Here is a 13,896-nt window from a genome sequence, read left to right as displayed (position 1 = left end):
ACTGAGAAGGTCAAAGGCACATTTATACAGTTAACAAGAGTATAAAAGAGGCATTCAGAGCCTCCCTGCCAAGCCATCTGACTGGACTAATGCCTACTCATTTCCCACCTCTACTTATGGAAACTGCAGAAATTCATGGTTGCACTATGGTCCCTGAAACAACATTATTATGGCTAACAAGCATTATAGTAAAATATCCATATTATCAAATTATCTAATGCACCTTGAAATTGGTAGGAGTAAGAAATGGCTTCTCAGACTGTCAGAATTAAACATGTTAAAACCACCTAAACTAAAACAGTGAAACACCATTTAAAGTTGCAATTCACTTATCCAAATGCTGAGAATATTCAAGGCAAACTTTAATGTGTTCCCAATGTACCTTTTTAAAAAATATATATTTTTATTGATTTTTTACAGAGAGAGGAAGGGAGAGGTTATAGAGAGTTAGAAACATCGAAGGGAGAGAAACATCGATCAGCTGCCTCTTGCACACCTGCTACTGGGGATGTGCCTGCAAGCAGGGTACATGCCCTTGACCAGAATCGGACCTGGGACCTTTCAGTCCGCAGGCTGACGCTCTATCCACTGACCCAAACCTGGTTAGGGCCCAATGTACCTTTTAAAAAATTTTTCTTTATTGATTAATATATTACATATGTGTCCTTATGCCCCCATTGCCCTCCCTCCCTCCTGCAAACCCCCTCTCATGCCCTCTTCCCCTGGTGTCTGTGTCCATTGGTTATGCTTATATGCATGCATACAAGTCCTTTGGTTGATCTCTTCCCCCTTACCTCCACCCTCTCCTGCCTTCCCTTTGAGGTTTGATGGTCTGATCTATGCTTCTCTGTCTCTGGATCTGTTTTTGTTCATCAGTTTGTGTTGTTCATTATATTCCACAAATGAGTGAGATCATGTGATATTTATCTTTCTCCAACTGACTTACTTCGCTTAGCATAATGCTCTGCAGGTCCATCCACACTGTTGCAAATGGTAGGAGTTCCTTCCTTTTTACAACAGCATAGTATTCCATTGTGTAGATGTACCACAGTTTTCTAATCCACTCATCTGCTGACGGGCACTTAGGCTGTTTCCAAATCTTAGCTATGGTAAATTGTGCTGCTATGAACATTCACAAAGTGGTGCATATATCCTTTCTGATTGGTGTTTCTAGTTTCTTGGGATATATTCCTAGAAGTGGGATTACTGGGTGAAATGAGAGTTCCGTTTTTAGTTTTTTGAGGAAACCCCATACTGTTCTCTACAGTGGCTGCACCAGTCTGCATTCCCACCAGCAGTGCACTAGGGTTCCTTTTTCTCCACATCCTCTCCTGCACTTGTCATTTGTTGATTTGTTGCTGATAGCCATTCTGACAGGTGTGAGATGCTTTATTAAATGTTTTTCTGTAGCTTAGCTTTAACTCCAGTGAGAGTACTAACAGTTATTAAGCATTTACTGTATACCAAGCCTTTTGTATTTAAAATACAGAGTGGCCAGATTATTATGACCACCTGACGTTAGTAGGCAAATTAGCCATACACTGCATCGTATGAAATATGGAAGCCGAAGGCCTGTTCGAACACCTTTGCTGCCTGCAGTTACCAAGATAAAATGTCTCCAATTCGCACAGGAACACAAGGATTGGACAGTCGAGCATTGGAAAAAAGTCATGTGGTCCGATGAATCACGTTTCCGGTAGCATCATGCAGATGGCAGAGTGAGAATTTCGCGGAAACAGCATGAAAGCATGCACCCCACATGCATGAGTACAACCCTTCCTCATGACTCTGGGTCATGAGGAAATGCAACAGTGGGGGTGGGAAGGTAATAGAGAGGTACTTCAGATTTGCAGTGTTATGGTTTGGGGCATGTTTTCCTGGCATGATTTGGGCCCTTTAATTCATGTGGAACAACGTCTGAATAGCACAACATACCTAAGTATCGTTGCTGATCAAGTTCATCCTATCATGTTGATGGCATATCCCAATGGAGATGGCTTCTTCCAACAAGACAATGCGCCATGCCACGGTGCTCGTATTGTGCAGGAGTGGTTTCAAGAACATGAGGGAGACTTTACCTTGCTTAGGTGGCCCCCACCATCACCAGATCTCAATCCAATTGAGCATTTGTGGGACGAAGTTAAAAGAGCCGTCAGGCAGCTGGTTCCACAACCATCAGATCTCACAGAACTGGACAGTGCTATTCATCAGGCATGGTGTCAGATTCCTCCCATCACCTTTCAACATCTCGTGGAGTCGATGCCAAGAAGAATCACTGCAGTATTGAAGGCAAAAGGTGGCCCAATGAAGTACTGATGGGGTGGTCATAATAATCTGGCCACTCAGTGTATCTTCTAATAATTTGAGGCACTCTTTAGAGGTGTAGGAATTGTTATCCCAATTTTTCAGAAAATGTCAGCAATTGGCTCACAATTGAAGGGTAGTAAATGGTGGATGTGGGTGTGGATCCAAGGTCAGTATGCTTTGCTGTTAATTGTATTCTGCTATTTATGAGACCATGGAGGAAAAAAAAAAAGAGCAAATTGCATTACCCACAATTCATGTTCCATTTTCTGATATGAACCTTGCACTTCAACCAGATCTGCCCTTTTCCCCTTTTAGCTGCTTTCCAGTATTGAAGCTTGACTTACCCTGTCTGTGCCTGTGCCTGTAACACCATCCTCTGTCCTCTCTCCCCCCATCCCATTGCCACCAGTGCTTCAGTTTCCAGCTTTGTTCATTTCCTGCATAAACATTCCTCTGTGCATCCTAACTTTTAAAAAAATTCTTTGCTTACTATTTTGACATTATATATTTCTGTTTAATATTAAATAACATGTATGTATATATGCGATTACCTAACTAGATCATCAGCTTCCAGAAATCAGCAACTCATATAATGACTTTTGCATTGTTAATACATAGTAGTTCTTTAACAAATTTCTCAAACTGTAAAAGGTTGTATCTGTTTGCATGACCTCTGAGAGCCAAACAAGGCCAGGTCACAAATAGGCGGTAGGTAGTTTTTAAAGCATACTTTTTCAAATGGTCAGTATTGAGTAATGTAAGACCATGCCAAACAATGCTAGAGTTTTCTGTCTGCTTGCTAGTGCTTTCTAACGCCCTACTGGAAAGTCCAAACAGATGGACAAATCTGGAATGACTTAGTAGTTACTTTGGTGTGCTATTGGATATCTAGGGAACACTTAAGACTTGTTTTGCCTTTTATTGCTTTGTTTAAGGTTTCCTAACTGAAAGACTCTGGGTCATGAGGAAATGCAACAGTGGGGGTGGGAAGGTAATAGAGAGGTACTTCAGATTTGCATTTTCTTTTAAGAGGTTTTCATTCTGTAGAGCCAAGACTTGTAATTTCGGTGAAAGATTGGTGCTTGGCCAAAAATTCCTGTGAAATAGCTTTGATTTAAGCTTTAACTGTAAAGATAGGCAGGGTGGGTGATTTTAACAAATGTTATCTTCTTTATTCATACTTTCTTTGTCACTGTCTTATCAAGTATGAATAAAAATAAATGCTTTTGTTAAAAAGCATATTACATGTGTATATTTATATAATGTCTATGTGTATATGTGTATATACAGGGTGTCCCAAAAATTGTATACATACTTTAACAGTTGATAGCTCAATTTTGAAAATGAAATGTATTTTAATAAACACTGCCTTTATAATTATTCCAAGTGTGTGTATACATTTTTGGGACACCCTATCTATGTGTGTACATATGTATATATATCTCCCTGCAGTTATCTTTATCTATATGAAGACATTTTATTTTAGAAAATGATTTGACAGGAGGCCAGACTATCAGCTTATCATTTCTAGGAAAAACATTCCTTGTCCTGTGGTGGATCAGAATTACATTAATAACTGGTATGCATTTTCATTACCATATTATTGTATAATGCACCTGATGCTACAGTTGAGGAGATTAAAGAAATATAGAGTATAGTGGGGTGGGTAAGGACCTTCTATACACACAGGACAGGGAAGGCTTTAGTTAAATAATGAGAATTTTTTTTTTACTACAAATATGATATGTTAAAATTTTATTTGTAAATATATAGTTTATAAAAGAGTAAATTGAGGAACATATAAGAATTGTGTTCATGTAAAGAAGCAGTTTTATGCTTATGAAAACCTACATTGTAAAGTGGAGATTGGAATATCTAATTGTTGGGAAAATGGAGGCAGCTAGTGAAAGATTGAATATTAAGATTGTTATTTGTGACTTGGCCTTGATTTTGGCTCTCAGAGGTCATGCTGACTCTTAGATTAGAAATGCAGCCTCTTTCAAAGCATAAACCTAAATTGAAAGTAATAATTTTAAAATTTGCTTTCTTGGGTGCTCCACTTTGTTTTCTTCAGGTGGAAAAGCACGAGTACCTATTTTCAGGAGGATGAGGAAAACATTGTATTTCCTTTTCTTCTGTTTGGCCATTTTTGTTGTTGTTTCTGGTTCCATAAATGGAGAAGCATCTTTACCGTGCCTTGTATCATGCCCAGCAATTTTTTTTTTTTCATTTGAATGTAATTGTTCCTTAGCAAATAATTGCGGTCTGGAATGAATTTTATTGAGCTTGATTGAATTAGGGTTATGTATGAAAATGAGTTAGTTAAAGCTTAATTTATTACCCAGAGAATTGATGAAAACATCAGAAAAGCAGTCATTCATGGGGATTAAATATTATTCCATGTAAGTGGGCAACCTGGTTGCCTTGGAGTCCCTTTTGCACTAACTAGGTAGTTGTGACATCAGGTTGCAAAACCTACAGTGTTGGCATAGAAGGGGATTTTGCCATGATGTGACTTTGAATGTTATATTGGACATTAGCTCTAATTGGGAGTCTGCCTCATTGTAAGAAGTAGCACCTCACCTTTTTCAGTATTATTAGTTTTTCAACACATAGCACCTCAAGGGGCACTGTATAAGCTGTGCCAGAAAGCCAGTTGCTTTTGGAATATTTCAATGGTTGCTTAGGTCAGATCTTTAAGATAAGAGCACCTGAAAAACCTATTTGTGGTAAGAGGCAAATAATAGATATTTAAGAGGTGGTTGTCTGACCTGCCATGATGAAGTTTTTCAGAGGGAATCCTGGGCCGTGCCAGATCAGTCTTAGTCAGCTGTGCATCCCATGGGACTTCAGCGGCCTGGGTAGGACATAGAGGCTTTGTGAAGAAAGAGGGAACAGGTTTTTAATGAGACAGTGGGAACTAAGTCATGGGGAGTCAGGATTTCAAGGTCCTATGTGGATGGTGAGAGTAGGGGTTGAGATGAAGTCCAAGTGGGACCCAGAGAACACAGAGAAGAGTGAAAATCTGCCCTGGCTTTGGTCAAAGGGGACATTCAAATCACTATTTTGCAGGGTTGTGTTCACACTTTAGGCATCTTTCCCTGTTACCCCACACATCTGCCCTCTTGACATGTCATACAGCCATCCATTTCCATCAATCAAAATACTTTCTGAAGTACTTGTAACTTAATTGCAGAATAACTTATGCTGAAACAGCATTTCTGAAGCTACTCATGTGGCATTTGTAAAAGGTTAAATTTGGAGTTTCTAAGTTTGCTATCAAAGGGAGTCTGTCTCAGCAGGGTCTTCAGCCTTGAAATCAACCCTGCTCTGTGGCTGACTCCCTAGCTTCTCTCTCCTAGTCAGTGAAGTCCAACATTGATTTCTTTGTTATCCGAAGAATCTTAAAACCCATGTTGGCCACAGCATAGGCAACCTCCTCCCTCTCCCTCCCACTCATCACAGGTGATAAATTACTGAACAGTAATCAGACTAAGGTATAGTTCTGATCCATTTTGGAGGTATATATCTGATTGTAGAAACAAATCATCTATAAGGGTACCTGAAGATTATTTGAGAGTTTATTTTTGATCTAAAAGAAGTTCATTCAGTATGTAGGATAAATTAGCATATGTCATTTCTCATATAGCATGTATTCACTTCTTCGACTAAAAACCAAACCAATTTTTGAACCAAAATAATTAAACCCATACTGTTAAAATTAATAGTAGAACCTCCTCTCCCAATTTTGGCAGTGTGGATTATATTGAATTTTTAGTTTATACCAATTTATTTACCTGATAGTTATAGTCATTTTTTGCTTCACAATTTGTACCCATTTATTTTAATGATTCTTTTCTCTATACTGGCTTTTATGGATTTATATGAAGAAAAATGTATGCAAATGAATATATGATAGTACATATAATTTCTTACAACAGCATTTTTAATATTAGTTGCCTATTTTTTAATTAAGAATATACTTCTACATGATTCCTTAGTAAAAACATAGTTATTTAACTTGAAAGTATTCATATGTGTCCTTTGTAGTTAGCTTCAAAGATCTGAATTTATTCTTTCATCCATGCCTTTGTTTTAAAAAAATATGGATGAATGAGTAGTATCTCATGTGAAGCTACATGAGAGCATTTAATATTTAATATTCATTCTTTCCAGCTGTTTTCTTTAGTAGCCCTGGGCGACAACTGAATCATCTAACTCTAGATAGGATTACTCAGATGAATCATGACACCTTTGTTTTTTTGTTTTTATTTTTTTGTTTATTTTTTAATCATTGCCTGAGAATATGTTTTTAAAAAAAATATATATTTTATTGATTTTTTTTACAGAGAGGAAGAGAGAGGGATAGAGAGTTAGAAACATCGATGAAAGAGAAACATCCATCAGCTGCCTTCTGCACACCTCCTATTGGGGATGTGCCCACAACCAAGGTACATGCCCTTGACCTGGAATCGAACCTGGGACCTTTCAGTCCACAGGCCGACGCTCTATCCACTGAGCCAAACTGGTTAGGGCGAGAATATGTTTTTATTGATTAGAGAGAGAGAGAAAGAAACATTGATCTGAGAGAGAAACATCCATCGGTTGCCTCCTGTACATGCCCTGACTGGGGATCAAACCCACAACCTAGGTACTTGCCCTGACCAGGAATCGAATCTCCAACATTGTTGGTGTACAGGATTATGCTCCAATCAACTGAGACACCTGGCGAAGGCTATATTTTTATTCTATTTTTAAAGAAATTTTTATTTTTCAATCATAGTCAGCATGCAATATTGTATTAATTTCAGGTATACAACCGGTAATCATTATCTTACTAAGTGATCATTCCAGTAAATCTTGTACCCATCTGACACCATACATACTAGTAGTTATTAGAATACTATTGATTATATTTCCTATGCTGTACTTTACATCCCAATGACTATTCTGTAACTACTAATTTATACTTCTTAATTCCTTTATCCTTTTTATCCATAACCCCTCCCATCTGGCAACCATAAAAATGTTCTCTGTATCTATGAATCTGTTTCTGCTTGTTCATTTATTTTTATTTTTTTAAAGATTCAGTTGTTGATAGATTTGTCTTTATTGTCATTTTATTGTTAATATTTTTATCTTTTTTTCTTCTTCTTCTTAAAAAAGACACTTTAACATTTCCTATAATTGGTTTGGCTTTTTCTTGTCTGGGAAACTCTTTATTTATATGTCCTTTGGTTCTAAATGATACCTTTGCTGGTTTGAGTATTCTTGTTTGTAGGTCCTTCCTTTTCATCACTTTGAATATTTCTTGCCACTCCCTTCTGGCCTGCAAAGTTTCTGCTGAGAAATCAGCTGACAGCCTTATGGGAGCTTCCTGGTAGGTAACTAATTGCTTTTCTCTTGCTGTGTTTAAGATTCTCTCTTTGTCATTAACTCTCACATTTAATTAGGATGTATCATGGTGTGGGTCTTTTTGGGTTCATCTTGTTTGGGACTCTGTACTTCCTGGACTTGTATGTCTCTTTCCTTCACAAAGTTAGGGAAATTTTCTGTCATTTTTTTTTCAAATAGGTTTTCAATTTCTTGCTCTCTCTCTTGTCTTTCTGGCCCCCTCATGATGCAAATGTTGTCCCATAGACTCCTTACACTATCCTTATGTTTTTGGATTCTTTTTTCTTTTTGCTGTTCTGATTGGGTGTTTTTTGCTTCTTTATATTCCAAATCACTGATATGATTGTCAGCTTCATCTACTCTACTGTTGATTCCCTGTAAATTATTCTTCATTTCAGTTAGTGTATCCTTCATTTCTGACTGGTTCTTCTTTATGGTTTCCATGTCTTTTTTCATGCTGTTGAAGTTTTAGGTTCTTCTACTCTCCAAGTTCAATGAGAATCCTTTAACCAGTGTTTTGAATTCTGCATGTAGTAGATTGCTTGCCTCCCATTTTGTTTAGTTTTTTTTTTCTGGAGTTTTAATCTGTTCTTTCATTTGGGATATGTTTCTTTCTTACCTCCTCATTTAGGCAGCCTCTCTGCATTTGTTTCTATGTATTAGGTAGAACTGCTGTGTCTCCTGGGCTTGGTAGAGTCACCTAATGTAGTAGTTATCTTGTGGGGTTTAGTGGCACAACCTCCCATTCACCCACGCTGGGCACACCAGGTGCACCTGCCCTCCTTTCCCCTCACCCCATGAGGGCTGTGTACACCCTCCTGTTATAGTTGAGCCTTGATTGCTGTTGCCACATTAATGGGAGGGATTTATCCCCCAGACCGATTGGCTGTAAGAACTGGCTACAACCACTGTGGAGGATCAGCTGGGCAGGGGTCTACCCCATGGGGAATAGACTTACTTCTGTAGGGCTCTGATGCCTGCTCAGTCCTCCCCTTGAGTGTGTTGCTTGTGGAGGTGGTTGAGTGGTTGAAGCTGTCCACCCAGTGTGCTGGCTCTAGGGCCTCCTGGGAGGTGCAGGCCACGGTCAACCACCAACTGTGCCCTGCTTAGGGCCACTCTGCATGAGCTACAAAGTTATCTGCAGATGGCTGCTACTTGTGCTGGGTTTGGAGGTACCCAGGAGAGGCCAAGCTGCAAACCAAGGCTGACAGCCACTAGAGCCTGCTTGGGGTCATTTAATGAGAGGTACAAAACTCACTGTGGCCAGTTGCTGCTTATTTTAAAGATTTAAGGACAGTATGAAGCATGAGCCAAGATAGGCCGTTCGTATGGAAAATCTCCTGGAAACAGCTTAGGTTGGGTAAACAGTGATGGCCAGGTTGATAGAGACTCAGATATGGTGCCCACCTGCCTCAGAAAAGAAGCAGTGGCCTCTGCCAGCACTTCTGTCTGGGAAAAAGCTGCCTCTGCAGCTCTCACCGTGATGCCAGACAACTTAGTTCTTCCAGGTATGTCCCTGGTGCCTTTCAAGCTGCTGCCCCAGCAGTGGAGCTCAGAGGGAGTGAGCCCAAGTTAGTCTCTGTGCGGACCCTTTAAGAGGAATGGCTGGGACTCCAGCAGCCCTTCATCTTCCCCAACCTCAATTCTCGCTGGTTTTTACAGCTAGAATGTATGGGGGACTTATCTTCTGGCTATTGAAACCCCGGGCTTGGGGTTTGGTGTGGCGTTGGGACCCTTTGCTCCTCAGGGGGGACCTCAGCCGCTGAGAAATCCAAAATCCTCCCAATTTTTACTTTCCACCTCAAAGCCTCGATGTGATTTCATCTTTACTAGTACATCCTTAGTTGTAGGACTTCTATTCAGCCAGATTTCAGGTGGTTCTCAATGATGGTGGTTCTGTAGTGTATTTGTAATTTTGATTGTGGTTATGGGAAGATGCAGGTACTGCATTCACCTCCATGGCCATCTTGACCGGAAGCCAGTCATTACACATTTTTTATATTTAATGTATAAGAGCCAGTTCTTTCATATCACAGAGACTAATTAGGGAAAAACTTCAGCCAAGCCATAAAATGAGTTAACAGTTTTGATAAAGCTGTAAGAGGATAAGTGATGCCTGATTTCTAGTGTGTTGCAGTGTACTGATCATAAAGCAAGATATTATCATAATCTGCAGGGGGCAGTACATTTTCTTAGTTGAGTGTGAATTTAGTATAATTGAAGCACCCCAGAAACTAAATTAATGTCTCACATAGAAACTGAACTTAATTCTTAAAAATGATACAATTTAGGTGTATGTTTATATTTGCAGTATAATGTAAATGTTAATTAATTTGTTGGACACTCTTTTGCTACGTCACTTGTAGGTAGAATGTAATTTTTTATTACCAGCTTTTCTTTATTTGTGTGTATCTCCGCACTCATTATCTTGCTCTGCTCCTTATCTTTTAAACATATAAAAGATAAATTGTAAGATATTAACCCTTTGCACTCGGATGTCGAGTGTGACTTGACACGGTTAGCAGTAGAATGAAGGAATCGAGAAAAGCGAGCGAGTGCAAAGGGTAATGTCCGAACCATAGTCTATCTGGTTGGTTTGAGCCAGTCATTTAAAATAATTTAAAAGAACTAGTCAGGATGCCAGTATAACATCATGTTTTTTCAGGGGATTTGACTGTAATTCTACACTTGATTTTAGCCAAAAAGCTGAGAGGTGATTGTCTATAATTCTTTGTCTCTGTAACTTTTATCTAAGAATTTCCCTTGCGTAATTTTAATGACTTTTTTTTTTGTATTGTTAAAGTTGACAAAAATACTTTAGTCTGCTTTTTCTAAATAGTGTTAACATAGAGATTTTAAATAAATTGGTTTTGATGGTTTGGCCCTTAATTTATTTTGGGGGGATTATTTTGATAAAGGGCAATATGTGTTAGCTTTGTTTGAAAGGCCTTCGTGGCTCACTATTTTAACAGTTTGCTATGGCTCTTTCACAGAATCCTGCTGCATCAAGGAAGCTGGGAGTTCCGATGTTCCATTGAAATCACAATGGAAAGTCTTGACCTGACCGGTAAGAACAGCACTGCAGGTGCCACTTTCCTTACTTACCTCAAGCAGCCAAGGACTACATGCCCTCAGAGCTGATCTCAACTTTTTCTTATCTGATGGAGTCCCTTTCCTTATTGATCAGGGAAGTGTGATAATTGTGTTATTGTTCCTTGTCAATTTCATTATATTTTTAAAAGTGACATTTTAATCTCCATCAAGTAAGTTAAATTTTTATTTAAAATCATGAATCTATGTAAGTTAACTGTTTCAGAGTCTCTAATTTGTTTCTCCACAGTAATGTACTGTTGGTGAAAAGTTGATTTATTTAAGTCCTGAATATCTAGAAATTACATTTCTAAATATTAAATTGCTCTCTTCCCCGAAAGCTATTTTTTGTACTGCCTTAGGTTGTCAGTATCAATGTATTATGGAAGTGTTCTTTTTTTTTTTTTACCTATTAAAAACAATAGAGGTGTGTATAACAACATTATGAAATTGTTTTGAGGATGAAAATCACATAATGAAGAAAAAGTTGAGATTGCAAAATACATACATGTGACAAATTATATCAAATTCTTAAACTCACAAATACTACAACTGTCCTCTTATAGATAAGTTATTTCAAAGTCGTTTCTTTAGGAAAAATTTTTAATAGGGTAAAATATAGCAATAACATATTAAGATTACTTTTAGTAGTGGTTACTTAATGCCTTCAGTCTTCTCATTTGAGAATAAAATGTATCATTACTCTATTGATACCTAATACTTTATGGTGAATTGATGATTTATAAGACCGGGGAATTTGATGTAAATTAAAATGAACATATACAGAAAATATAGTTTAGTTCCATTTTCAGGGCATGAACTTATTTTTAATTATCGTTAATTGAAAATAAATCTTAAATATTTTCTGTTTTTAATTATTTTTGTTAGCTTATTAAATCAGTCTAGAATATCTGTGTTAGCTTCTTGTTTTAGTAACTATATGATTGAACATTGTTTTTAATATGTGAGTATAAATATAAGACCTCTGACCCTTTCCTCTGAACATTATTGTATGTGATTATACACATAGTAAAAATGTATACAATTTAGCCTGAATGTGTATTTACTGGAATTTTTAATACCCAACAAAATCTTAATGCCAATGAGAAGATTCGGATTTAATTATTATTTTTCCTCATTTCTATGCTATCCTTTAAGACAAAATTAAGTTAGAAAAACACATTCTGGATTTAAGAATGCCAGTTAGGATACAGTTGATTATGGTTTTACTGAATCAGCAAAATATTCTATAGAATATTTGAATATTGATACTTAAATTTCAAATCAGTGAGTTGAGCATAGTGAGGTTTAAAGAAAATTCAATTTTTATCAGTATTCTGACTTTGCTAAACATGAATACATATATGAAAAGTAAAGTAGGATACCATCTGACCTGTTCAGAAAACTAAATTGTTACTCAGCATTAGTACAACAGACTTGACTTTTAATCTTTGATTTCTGAATGTTAATCAGATTATTTCAAGAAAATATTTTTATTGACTATAAGCAGAAATCCAAGTTGCTGATAACATTTAAGAAGATCAGTTATCTAATGCCATATGTTTCCAGCTTCCATAGATGTTCGTCTTAAATGCAGTATTAATTAAGAAATAGAAAAGATACCATTCAAAATTAGGAATAATTTAGGAAACAAATCCTGGAAAATGTTTTGTGACAAAAGGATGCCAGGGTCCAATAAATCTAGAAGTATGTATCATTCAGCTTAGGCAAAGTTATGTTTCATTATCCAAAGAGTTCCCAAATCTTAGTGATTCATAGCAGTGAACATTTCTCACCGTGTTTATGTTTCTGATGAGTCTGCTGCCACTCTGCTCCTTGTCCTCTTTGTTCCTGGACCAAAGCTGAAGGAGCAGTCTCTTTGGGAAGTACAAATATTGTGACAGAAGGAGAAAGGGATGGTGGTAGAATGGAGGCTCATAAAACTGCTGCTTGTAAGTGGCACTACCTCTTATGTTTCCTTAGCCAAGACATGTCACATGGGCAACCCTCATGTCATAGGGCAAGAATGGCCTTTAAGAGAGGTGTGATAAGGGAAGGCTGATAGGGAGGCATAGTGCATATTTTTACTATAATATCTAATAACTAGAGGCCCGGTGCATGAAATTCGTGCACAGGGGATGGGTGTCCCTCAGCCCAGCCTGCACCCTCTCCAATCTGGAACCCCTCGAGGGATGTCCGACTGCCCATTTAAGCCCGATCCCGGTGAGCACAATCCAGGACTGGTGGCTCCCAACCACTTGCCTGTCTGCCTGCCTGATTGCCCCTAACCACTTCTGCCTGCCAGCCTGATCACCCCCTAACCATTCCCCTGCCAGCCTGCTCGATGCCTAACTGCTCCCCTGCTGGCCTGATTGCCCCTAACTGTCCTCCCTTGCCAGCCTGGTTGCCCCTAACTGCCCTCCCCTGCCAGCCTGGTCACCCCTAACTACACTCCCCTGCTGGCCTGGTGGCCCCTAATTGCCCTCCCCTGCTGGCCTGGTCGCCCCTAACTGCCCTCTCCTGCAGGCCTGGTCACCCCCAACTACTTTCCTCTGCTGGCCCGGTAACCCCTAACTACCCTCCCTTGCCAGCCTGGTTGCCCTTAACTGCCCTCCCCTGCAGGCCCAGTCATCCCCAACTGCCCTCCCCTGCTAGCCCGGTAACCCCCAAGTGCCCTCCCCTGCAGGCCTGGTCCCTCCCAGCTTCCTCCCCTGCTGGCCATCTTGTGACAGCCATCTTGTGTCCACATGGGGGCTGCTATCTTGTGTTGGAGTGATGGTCAATTTGCATATTACTCTTTTATTAGATAGGGTATAAATAATCCCATTTATAACTCTTCTAGAAAGACAGAGTACACACAGTATATTTAGCTTCCAAGAAGTTCTGTAGTAAATGTGTCTGTTTAACACATAAAAGTATTTGACAGTGAATCCTTTTGTTATTATGTGGAACACTTTGACCTGTGATACACTATCTCTGACAAATTTTAAGGAATGAGGAATTGATACAATTCAAGAGTTTCTTGATGTTTTGAACATTAGGACTTTTTCCACCCTGTAGTGAGGTTTTTTACATTACTGTTTTTATAAGTAGTTTTAAAATGAA

At 38.6% G+C, this 13,896-nt stretch overlaps 1 protein-coding gene across 2 annotated transcripts in view; it reads left to right on the top strand.

Moving 5' to 3' along the window:
• BBX (BBX high mobility group box domain containing) overlaps positions 1–13,896 on the top strand; it is a 302,011-nt gene that overhangs the window by 106,156 nt on the left and 181,959 nt on the right. The window contains exon 3 of one of the 2 annotated variants that reach the window (XM_028134856.2): positions 10,695–10,768. The gene's annotated coding sequence lies outside the window, so the exon portion shown is untranslated. Of the gene's footprint in view, positions 1–10,694; positions 10,769–10,790; positions 10,965–13,896 lie in introns of those variants that run through there. The other variant, XM_054714012.1, reaches the window with a different exon arrangement.

Source organism: Eptesicus fuscus, chromosome 3, assembly GCF_027574615.1.
Source record: "Eptesicus fuscus isolate TK198812 chromosome 3, DD_ASM_mEF_20220401, whole genome shotgun sequence".
In the NCBI taxonomy this organism is placed as follows: Eukaryota; Metazoa; Chordata; class Mammalia; order Chiroptera; family Vespertilionidae; genus Eptesicus; species Eptesicus fuscus.
Note: the sequence above shows the minus strand (reverse complement) of the source record. Positions and strands in the feature narration are given on the sequence as shown.